The 9,386-nt window shown below is 38.0% G+C and overlaps 1 pseudogene; it reads left to right on the forward strand.

Annotated features, from left to right (window-relative positions):
• The first annotated feature begins 2,302 nt into the window (after nucleotides 1–2,302).
• LOC148114189 (uncharacterized) lies at nucleotides 2,303–3,556 on the forward strand (annotated as a pseudogene).
• Nucleotides 3,557–9,386: the final 5,830 nt, after the last annotated feature.

A 9,386-nucleotide genomic window follows, 5' to 3' on the forward strand; every position in this document is an offset into this window, starting at 1 on the left:
CCTGGGATCGGGCAGCTGGTGGGGCCTTGGATCGAGTTGTGCCTGTGCAGCCTCTGACCCGGTGTCGATCCCTCACGGCTCCTTGGTTCACCGAGGAGCTGAGGGAGATGAAACGCCGGAAAAGACACCTAGAGAGCAGTTGGAGGGCCAGTCTCGCTGAATCTGACCGAACACTGGTAAGGTCGCATATTAAGACTTACCTAGTGGCGATAAAGACAGCAAAGTTTAATTATTTTCCGCCTCTATTGCGTCATCAGGGAATCATCCGGCCGCCCTGTTCAGGGTAACCCGCTCCCTGCTCCATCCGGGAGCGCGGGAGGATCCCTTGGAAGGCAGGGCAGAGGATTTCGGACAATACCTGTATGACAAAATCGCTCAGATCCGGGGGGATTTGGACTCTGACTGGGTAGATCAGGGCAGGGTGATGAGGAATAGTCTTGAGAATGTTACCTGGGAGGAGTTTGATGCTATGACTCCCGATAATGTGGACAGGATTTTGGGGAGACTTAGTGCGGCCACATGTTTACTGGACCCGTGTCCCTCCTGGTTGGTACTGGCCTCCCGGGAGGTTACACGAAGCTGGCTCCAGGGTGTTATCAACGCTTCGCTGAGTGAGGGTCACTTCCCCGCCACCTTGAAAGAGGCGGTGGTGAGGCCTCTCTTCAAGAAGCCATCCCTGGATCCAGCAATATTGGCTAACTACCGTCCTGTCTCCAACCTTCGCTTCCTGGCGAAGGTTGTTGAGAGTGTGGTCGCGCGACAGTTTCCGCAATTCCTGGAGGAAACATCCTAACTAGATCCGTTCCAGTCGGGTTTCAGGCCTGGGCACAGCATAGAAACGGCATTGGTCACGTTGGTTGATGATCTCTGGAGGGCTCGGGACAGGGGTTGCTCCTCTGTTCTGCTCCTGTTAGACCTCTCAGCGGCTTTTGATACCATCGACCATGGTATCATGCTGCACCGGTTGGAAGAATTGGGGATGGGGGGCACCGTGTTACGGTGGTTCTCCTCCTTTCTCTCCAACCGGTCGCAGTTCATGTTGGCAGGGGGGCAGAGGTCGACCTCAAGGCCTCTTATATGTGGAATGCCTCAGGGGTCAGTCCTCTCGCCCCTCCTGTTCAACATTTATGTGAAGCCGCTGGGTGAGATCATCCGTGGCTTTGGGGTGAGATACCACCAGTACGCTGATGACACCCAGCTGTACATCTCCACCCCAGGCCACCCCAACGATGCCCTTGAAGTGATGTCCCAGTGCCTGGAGGCTGTGCAGATCTGGATGGGGAGGAACAGGCTCAAGTTCAACCCTTCCAAGGCTGAGTGGCTGTGGCTCCCGGCATCCCGATATAGTCAGTTGACTCCATCACTGACTATTGGGGGCGAGTCCTTGGCCCAAACAGAGAGGGCTCGCAATCTGGGAGTCCTCCTGGATACGCAGCTGTCCTTGGAGGAACATCTGACGGCTGTAACCAGGGGGACCTTTTGTCAGGTTCACCTGATTTGCCAGTTGCGGCCCTTTCTTAATCGGGATTCCCTGTGCACAGTCACTCATGCCCTCGTCACCTCTCGCCTTGACTACTGCAACACTCTCTACATGGGGCTCCCCTTGAAGAGCACCCGGAGGCTCCAGCTGGTCCAGAACGTAGCAGCGCGGGTAGTGACGGGAGCAGCATGGCGCTCCCATGTAACACCGCTCCTGCATGAGCTGCACTGGCTCCCAGTGGTCTTCCGGGTGCGCTTCAAGGTGTTGGTTATCACCTTTAAAGTGCTCCATGGCATCAGGCCTAGCTATCTTCGAGACCGCCTGCTGCCACCGACGACCTCCCATCGACCTGTGCACTCCCACAGAGAGGGCCTCCTCGGGGTGCCATCAGCCAAACAGTGCAGGCTGGTGACCCCCAGGGGGAGGGCCTTCTCTGTGGGGGCACCTACCCTCTGGAATCAATTGCCTCCAGAGATAAGGAGAATCCAAGACCTCAGTGCCTTCCGCCGTGCCCTTAAAACCTTCCTTTTCCAGCAAGCCAGGCTGGCCTAATTTTTTAAGTGTTTTTAAGTGTTTTGTTTATCGTTTTTAATTAATGGGGCCAAATTTATATATACTTTTAATTGTATTTTAATATTTGTATTTGATGTTTTTACTTGGCTGTTCACCGCCCTGAGTCCTCAGGGAGAAGGGCGGTATACAAATTCAAAATAAAATAAAATAAAATAAAAATAAATAATATCTACTAAGGATTGGGAATTAATTGGACTTATTGGACTTATTGATTTGGCTGTTGTAAAAGTGCAATTTGAAAATTAAAAAATGGCCTCAAAGCAAATAAAAATTGGAGTTACTAAAAGTGCTGGGGCATCACCAGCTCAATCATCTAAACTGCAATCTTTGATAGCCCCAGCGGATACACAATGATTGACACTAGAAGCCCTTCAGGAGGCTTTAAAGGTGCAAGCCTCTGTTCTAGAAGGAAAAATTACATCCGTTTTTGAGGAAAAAATTAAAGACGTGTCTGAGGAGATGGCTGAAATTAAGGAAATAATCCGAACTCGAAATAAAGAAATAAGAGAAGACATTGTTTTGGTGCTTCAGGGTCTGGCAGGTCATGTTGAATCATTGGAGGAAAAGGTGGAAGAAATTAATCAGTCTAATGTGAATTTGGAGAATAAAATGGGCGAGGTTCAAACTAAGATGGAAAAGGCAGACGCAGAAGTTACAATGATACAATATAGAGTGATGGAGTTTGCCCTGAGAGTAAGAGGTCTGAGAGAAAATAATCAAGAGAACCTGAGAGAGATTTTTGCAGAAGCTTTTGCACAGCTAACTGGAGACTCAAAGGCAGAGTTTGAATGGCAAATAGATAAAATCTATCGTGTTAACTCATGGGTTGCCAAACAGAGACAATTACCAAGAGATATTGTAATTTACTTTACTACAAGGAGGATACGAAATGAAATCTTACAAGCTTCTTACAAAAATAAACTCCAAGTGGCATGACAGGAGGTTTTAGTACTGAAAGAAATTCCCCCCAAAATGTTGAGAACTAGAAAGGATTATGCATTTCTCAGAAAATGCCAGATGCAGTACAGATGGGAGGTTCCAGCTGGATTGGTGGTGAATTACTCAGGAGAAAGATATTGTCTTAATACAGTTTGGAAGGCTAGAGATGTTTACATCAATGCACTAAAGGCTGGACGCCCACCATGCCCAGAAGTTAGAAGAAGAAAAGAAGCAGAGGAGGCAAGAAAGGGGGAGAAGGAAGGTATGCAGGCACAAGGCCAAGGAGGGGCTTTGATTATGCAAGAAGATTTATTGCAACTTTCGGGTACTGTTCAAGCTTTGGAATTATCTGAAAAAATAGAAGGACCAAAGGATTAAAGACAAACTCAAGCGGCAGCCAAACGTAAAGAACAAGAACAAGAATTAAAGGCACAGCAAACTCAGATAATAATTCAAGAAACTACAAATACAGAAGCAATGGGAGGAGCAAGGCCGAAGAAGAAAATCCATGAAGATTTTCAGTTGGCGCTCAAAAAGCTTCAGGGGGCCAAGAATGGCAATTAGATTCTTAACGTGGAATGTTAATGGCTTAAATTCACCGCAGAAGAGAAAGAAAATATTTCATTATCTGAAACATTTTAAAAATGATGTAATTTGTTTGCAAGAAACACATATTAGAACAAGAGACCAAAAATATTTGATAAATGCAGGATTGGGAACACATTTTGTTGCATCTGCGCCAGAGAAGAAAAATGGTATAGTAATATATTTAAGGAAAGACTTAATCGCTAAATCAATTGAAGTAGATGCTCAAGGAAGATATATAGCAATTGAACTTTTAATAGAAGGAAAGAAAATACTCTTAATAGGAGTATATTCACCCAATCAACAACAAGAAAAATTTTACAAGTTGCTGCACACAAAATTAATACAATGGGACTATAAATCGTGTATACTGTTGGGTGATTGGAATGGAGTATTGGACACAAGAATGGACAAGAAGGGCTTCTGCAAAATATTCAAATGCAAGCAAGATTGCCTAAATCCTTTTTTGATATGATGGATGATATGGAGCTGAGAGATATTTGGCATGAACGGAATGCTAAAGAACAAGACTTTACATTTTTCTCAGACACGCACCAATCCTTTTCTAGAATTGATTTTATATTAATTACAAATGATTTTCTTTCTAGGGTGAAGAAGACAAAAATATGTCCAAGAATTTTAACAGACCATAGCCTGGTTTGGATGGAATTGGAATATGGAAAGGGTTCCAGGAGGTCTTGGCAGTTAAATGAAAATCTATTTAGATATGAAGAAAATGTGAAAGAATGTAAAAAAATTAATGAAAGAATTTTTTGTTATGAATATGCATAAGGGTACACCCATGGAAATGGTTTGGGATGCAAGCAAAGCATACATGAGAGGTGTTTTAATATATTTGAACAATACATATAGACGTAGACAGGTGAAAAAACGGATGGAATTAGAAGAGGAAATAAAAAAGAAAGAGCAGGCATTAATATTGAATCCAGCAGATAAGAAAATAAAAGAAGCAATTATCTTATTGCGAGGGCAATTTAAGATGTTGATGTCAGATCAGGTAGCAACTAATTTACAATATGCTAAACACAATACTTTTTGCAATGCGAATAAACCAGGTAGATGGTTAGCATATTTACTAAGGAAAAAACAAAAGTCTTGTACTATAGAGAAAATAGAATATAAAGGTAAAGAGATGTATCAACAAAATATGATTTAAAAAGCATTTATAGAATTTTATACGAAGTTGTATGCTAGTGATAAAATTCAGGGTATAGAAATAGATATCTACAGAAGGAGAATATCTCTATACTTACAGATGAGCAAAGGGAAAAATTGAATCAACCGATAACTTCAGAGGAAATTTTCTTGGCTAAAGATTGGTAAGGCTCCTGGAACAGATGGATTGACAGCCGTTTATTATAAAAATTTGCAGTTAGAAATGGTGGAACCTCTTAAGGAACTATTTAGTAGAATACAATTTGGAAGAAATGTACCCCCATCGTGGAGAACAGCCTTTATTTCTTTGATCCCGAAGAAGGACCAAGACCATGAAAATGCAAACAAGCCAGGATGATGGTTGGCATATAAGATGAAAAAAGAAAAAGATGGTTGGGAGACTTCCGGTGGCTCCGCGAACGCTGATGTACGCTCCTTTAGGAGCTCCAGCCCCGTGATTCCGTTAGCCGCTAGAACACCGAAAATCAGCTGTCTAGCGGCTCAAAACTCTCCCCCAGGGAAAAGGGGGGAAAGAAGAGCAGAAGGGTCTGGGTAGAGCTCCCCTAGACCCCCAGGTTTTTTTTTAAGCCTGGGGTTTGCAGGGTGAGAGCTCCCTGAAAGCCCTTCAGTGCTCCGGATCCGGGATGAGTCTGCTTTATGCAGAATGAGGCGTTGTGACCACACTAGCAATGCAATTTTAAGGATTATAAGAATCTTTGATCAGAGCAAAATCAGGAGAACAAAAAATGCAAGTACTGAACTTTAACTCCGTTTAAAAGGGGAAAAAATGGCGCCTAAAGGCGTGAAAATGAAACTTATGTGAAAGTGCTTGTTAACGCTTGCAACATTGTTAAAGCTATTGGATTACACATCAAGAAAAAGATTTAAAGTGGAAGTGGAATGGAAAGGCTATGGTATTGACCTCAACTAATTTACACTTTTAAATTGTGTGAAAACAATTGGACTTATTGCCCTGATAGCTGAATAAATACAAAGTGAAAATTGAAATATGGCTGACATCAAGGATGGAGGATCATTATTATATGAGTCAGCAAACTCACAAGTTGTGACTGTAAAGGTTTTACAAGAACTTTTAAATTTTTATACTTCTGTTATATTAGAATCAATTAAGAGGACTGTTCAAAATCAAAATTTGGAGAATAACAATGATTTGCTGGCTGGAAAAGAGGAAGAAATTAATCAGGCTAATGTGACTTTGGAGGATAAAAAAGAGGCTGTCAGGATTAAAATGGAGGTTAGCACAGTGCAAATGGAGGTTTTGGTAGAGGCTTCCATGCAACCAATTGAAAAGCAGCAAGTAGACTCTTTACTGCAGACTGATAAATTTTACCATGACAATTCTTGGCTTTACAGACAGAATCAATATTTAAGGAATGAAGTGACTGATTATATAAGCAGGAAGAGTCAAAATGGGGGTTCCAAATTAAAGGAAATAATTCTAAGAAGAGAACAAATTCCAGAGATACATCAACCTCAAAATCAAATTCAAAAATTCTCAAAAATAAAAGCAGGGGGAGGAGCAATGCTGAAGAAGAAAGTATTATTGAAGAAGAAGGACTGGAAAAAATATAGAAAGAAGGAAGATTAATTCCTTTTGGGGAGAATTTTAGTAATAAATCTGAAAAGTTTACTGAAATTAGTATTTTTAAAGTTTATCTTAAGACAATGATATAAAGGAAGTGTTTTATTATATTTAGTTTTGGATATAATTTAAGGGATAGCCTTTTGAGGGTTATATTTTGAAGAATGTTTTATTGAAGTAAAAATGTTTAACTAAAAATGGATAACTTTTTAAAAGTTATTGAGGTATTCAAATGGTTAATTTAAAATTTAGTGGATAGCTTCCTGAAAGTTTTGAAACTTATATTTTGAAGAATGAGCTCAAGATTTAGAAATAACTTAACCCAATGGATTAACAGTATTTTAAGGTTATATTCTGAAGAATGTTTTATTGAATTAAAAAGGCTTAATTAAAATTGGATAGTTTTTTAAAATAGTTAACTTAAAATTTAATGGATAGCTTTTTAAAAGTTTTGAAACTTATATTTTGAAGAATGTCTTATTGATGTATTAAGAGATTTTAAAATGTTTAACCTAAGATTATAGTATTTTCAAAAGGTATATGTGACAAAATGTTTAAGTTAGACATAACTTAACCCAATGGATTAATAATATTTTTTTAAAAAAAAGATATGCTTTAAAGAAAGTTTTAAAATGTTTAACTTAGAATTTTACAAGGGAGTAATGTTGAACAATCAGAAATTGGCAAGTGGTTTATGTATGACCAAAGAGGATAAATGTTTAATTTATTAGGGAGTAATACTGAAAAAGAAGGTATGGAAAGGATTTTAGTAACAAATGTGAAATGTGATAAGAGAATTTATAAAAGGAAGATTGATGAATAATTTTTAAAAGGGGAGTTAAAGAGCATGGGGGAGTTTTGAATCTTGTAGTAAGTTAGCATATTTTAGCTTATGTTTGTTAAATGTTATACCCTGTTTTTGCTCTGGGAAGTCGAGGGGGTGCGGGGAGGGGGGCTTGAAGGTTGTGTGGGGATTAAATTGTTGAAAAATTATTAATAAAATAAAAATAAATAGATAAATGTATTAGTAGAGAAGTAAGAAATGTGGGGGAAATGTCATAATAAATGAAATGATAATATCAAGATATGACAAATATTGGAGGAGTAAGAACAAGACATAAAAGATGTACTCAGATGATACACTGAATGATTGATTATGTATTGTTTGTTTGTTTGTTTATAAAATAAAAAAAACTTTTTAAATAAAAAAAAGAAAAAGATGGTTGGCATATAAAATGAAAAAAGAAAAAGGAAAAAAAATCAATTATTAGATTAAGATGGAAGAATATGCTATCAAATTGAGGAAAATAAAAAAGTAATTGAGAAATATTATTAAAATTTATACCAGCAAGAGATGGTGGCAGAAGGAAAGATACTTAAAAAAAGCTAAAATACCTAAAATTCCAGAAGAATTTAAAAAGTTGTTAGAAGAAAGAATATCGATGATGGAATTGATGGAGGGAATTAAGAAACAAAAGAATGGTAAACCACCAGGACCAGATGGATTGCCAGCAGAATTATACAAAATGTTGCAAGATGTATTAAGCAATGTAATGTTACAAATATTTAATGATTTATTGTTAAAAGCCAAAATTCCGAATTCATGGATGGAAGCATATATAACTCTTATACCAAAAGAAGAGTCGGATTTACAACAAATAAAGAACTATAGACCAATCTCATTATTAAATGGGGATTACAAAATTTTTGCATCAATTATGGCTGAAAGTTTGAAGAGACTATTAAATGAATTTATACATCTGGATCAGAATGGTTTTCTACCTAAAAGTCAGATTAGGGATAATATGTGAATTATATTGGACACATTGGAATACTATGAAGCACATCCAGAAAAGCAAATGGCATTGTTATTTTTGGATGTGCAGAAAGCCTTTGATAATGTGAACTAGCAATTTATGACTACACAATTGCAAATGATGGACTTCGGGGATAGGTTTATAAATATGGTTAAAACTATATATAAAGGTCAATCGGCAAAAGTGATTGTGAATGGTGAAATGACAGAAAAAGTAGATATTAGAAAAGGAACTAGACAAGGATGTCGGTTATCTCCATTGCTATTCATATTGACATTAGAAATTTTAAACAGAAAGATAAGACAAGATAAAGAAATAAAAGGAATGAAAATCAAAAAAAAAGAATACAAACTACAAGCCTTTGCAGATGATTTAGTGTTTATCCTGGAAGAACCAACAGAAACAGGTCCAAAGTTAATTGAGCAAATAGAGGAATATGGAGAAGTAGCGGGATTGAAAATTAATAAAGACAAGACAAAAATCATAGTTAAAAATATGAGAGAAAAACAAAAAAGGCAACTAATGGAGAAGTTAGATGTTCAAATAGTAAAGAAAGTGAAATATTTGGGTATTCAATTAACTTCAAGGTGTATAACGGTGAAGGAAGATAATTATTATAAACTGAGAAATCAAATTGAAATAGTCTTGGAGAAATGGAAAAATTTGCAATTATCACTAATGGGAAGAATAGCCTTAATTAAAATGAATATTCTACCAAGAATCTTTTTTCCCCCCAAACAATACCGATAAAGTTGGAGAAAAAATATTTTGAGAATTTGAACAAAAGGATGTGGAAATATGTATGGCAAGGGGGAAAAAGCAATAATTAAACTTAAACTGCTTCAAGATTCTAGAACTAGAGGTGGGTTTGGACTACTAAATTGGGAACTATACTATCAAGTGGTGACGTTAACCTGGGTTAAAGAAAGGATTTTATTGAGAAATACAAGAATATTGACTCTGGAAGGACATAATTTGCAACTAGGGTGGCACACTTTCCCTTAGTATGGGAAAAATAGGATACGTGGGTATTTTCAGAGACATTGCATAAGGAATGGTTTGCTAACAACATTGGAAAGAGTGAAAGAAAGACATTATATGAAGATACCAATGTGGCTTTCAACAATAGAAGCTTTGACACATCCAATATTATTAACATGGAAAATATTGTGAGATATAAGGATATTTTAACAGAGAAGGGAGAACTAAAACA

Source organism: Pantherophis guttatus, chromosome 4 (assembly GCF_059756535.1).
Source record: "Pantherophis guttatus breed Tessera chromosome 4, ASM5975653v1, whole genome shotgun sequence".
NCBI lineage: Eukaryota > Metazoa > Chordata > Lepidosauria > Squamata > Colubridae > Pantherophis > Pantherophis guttatus.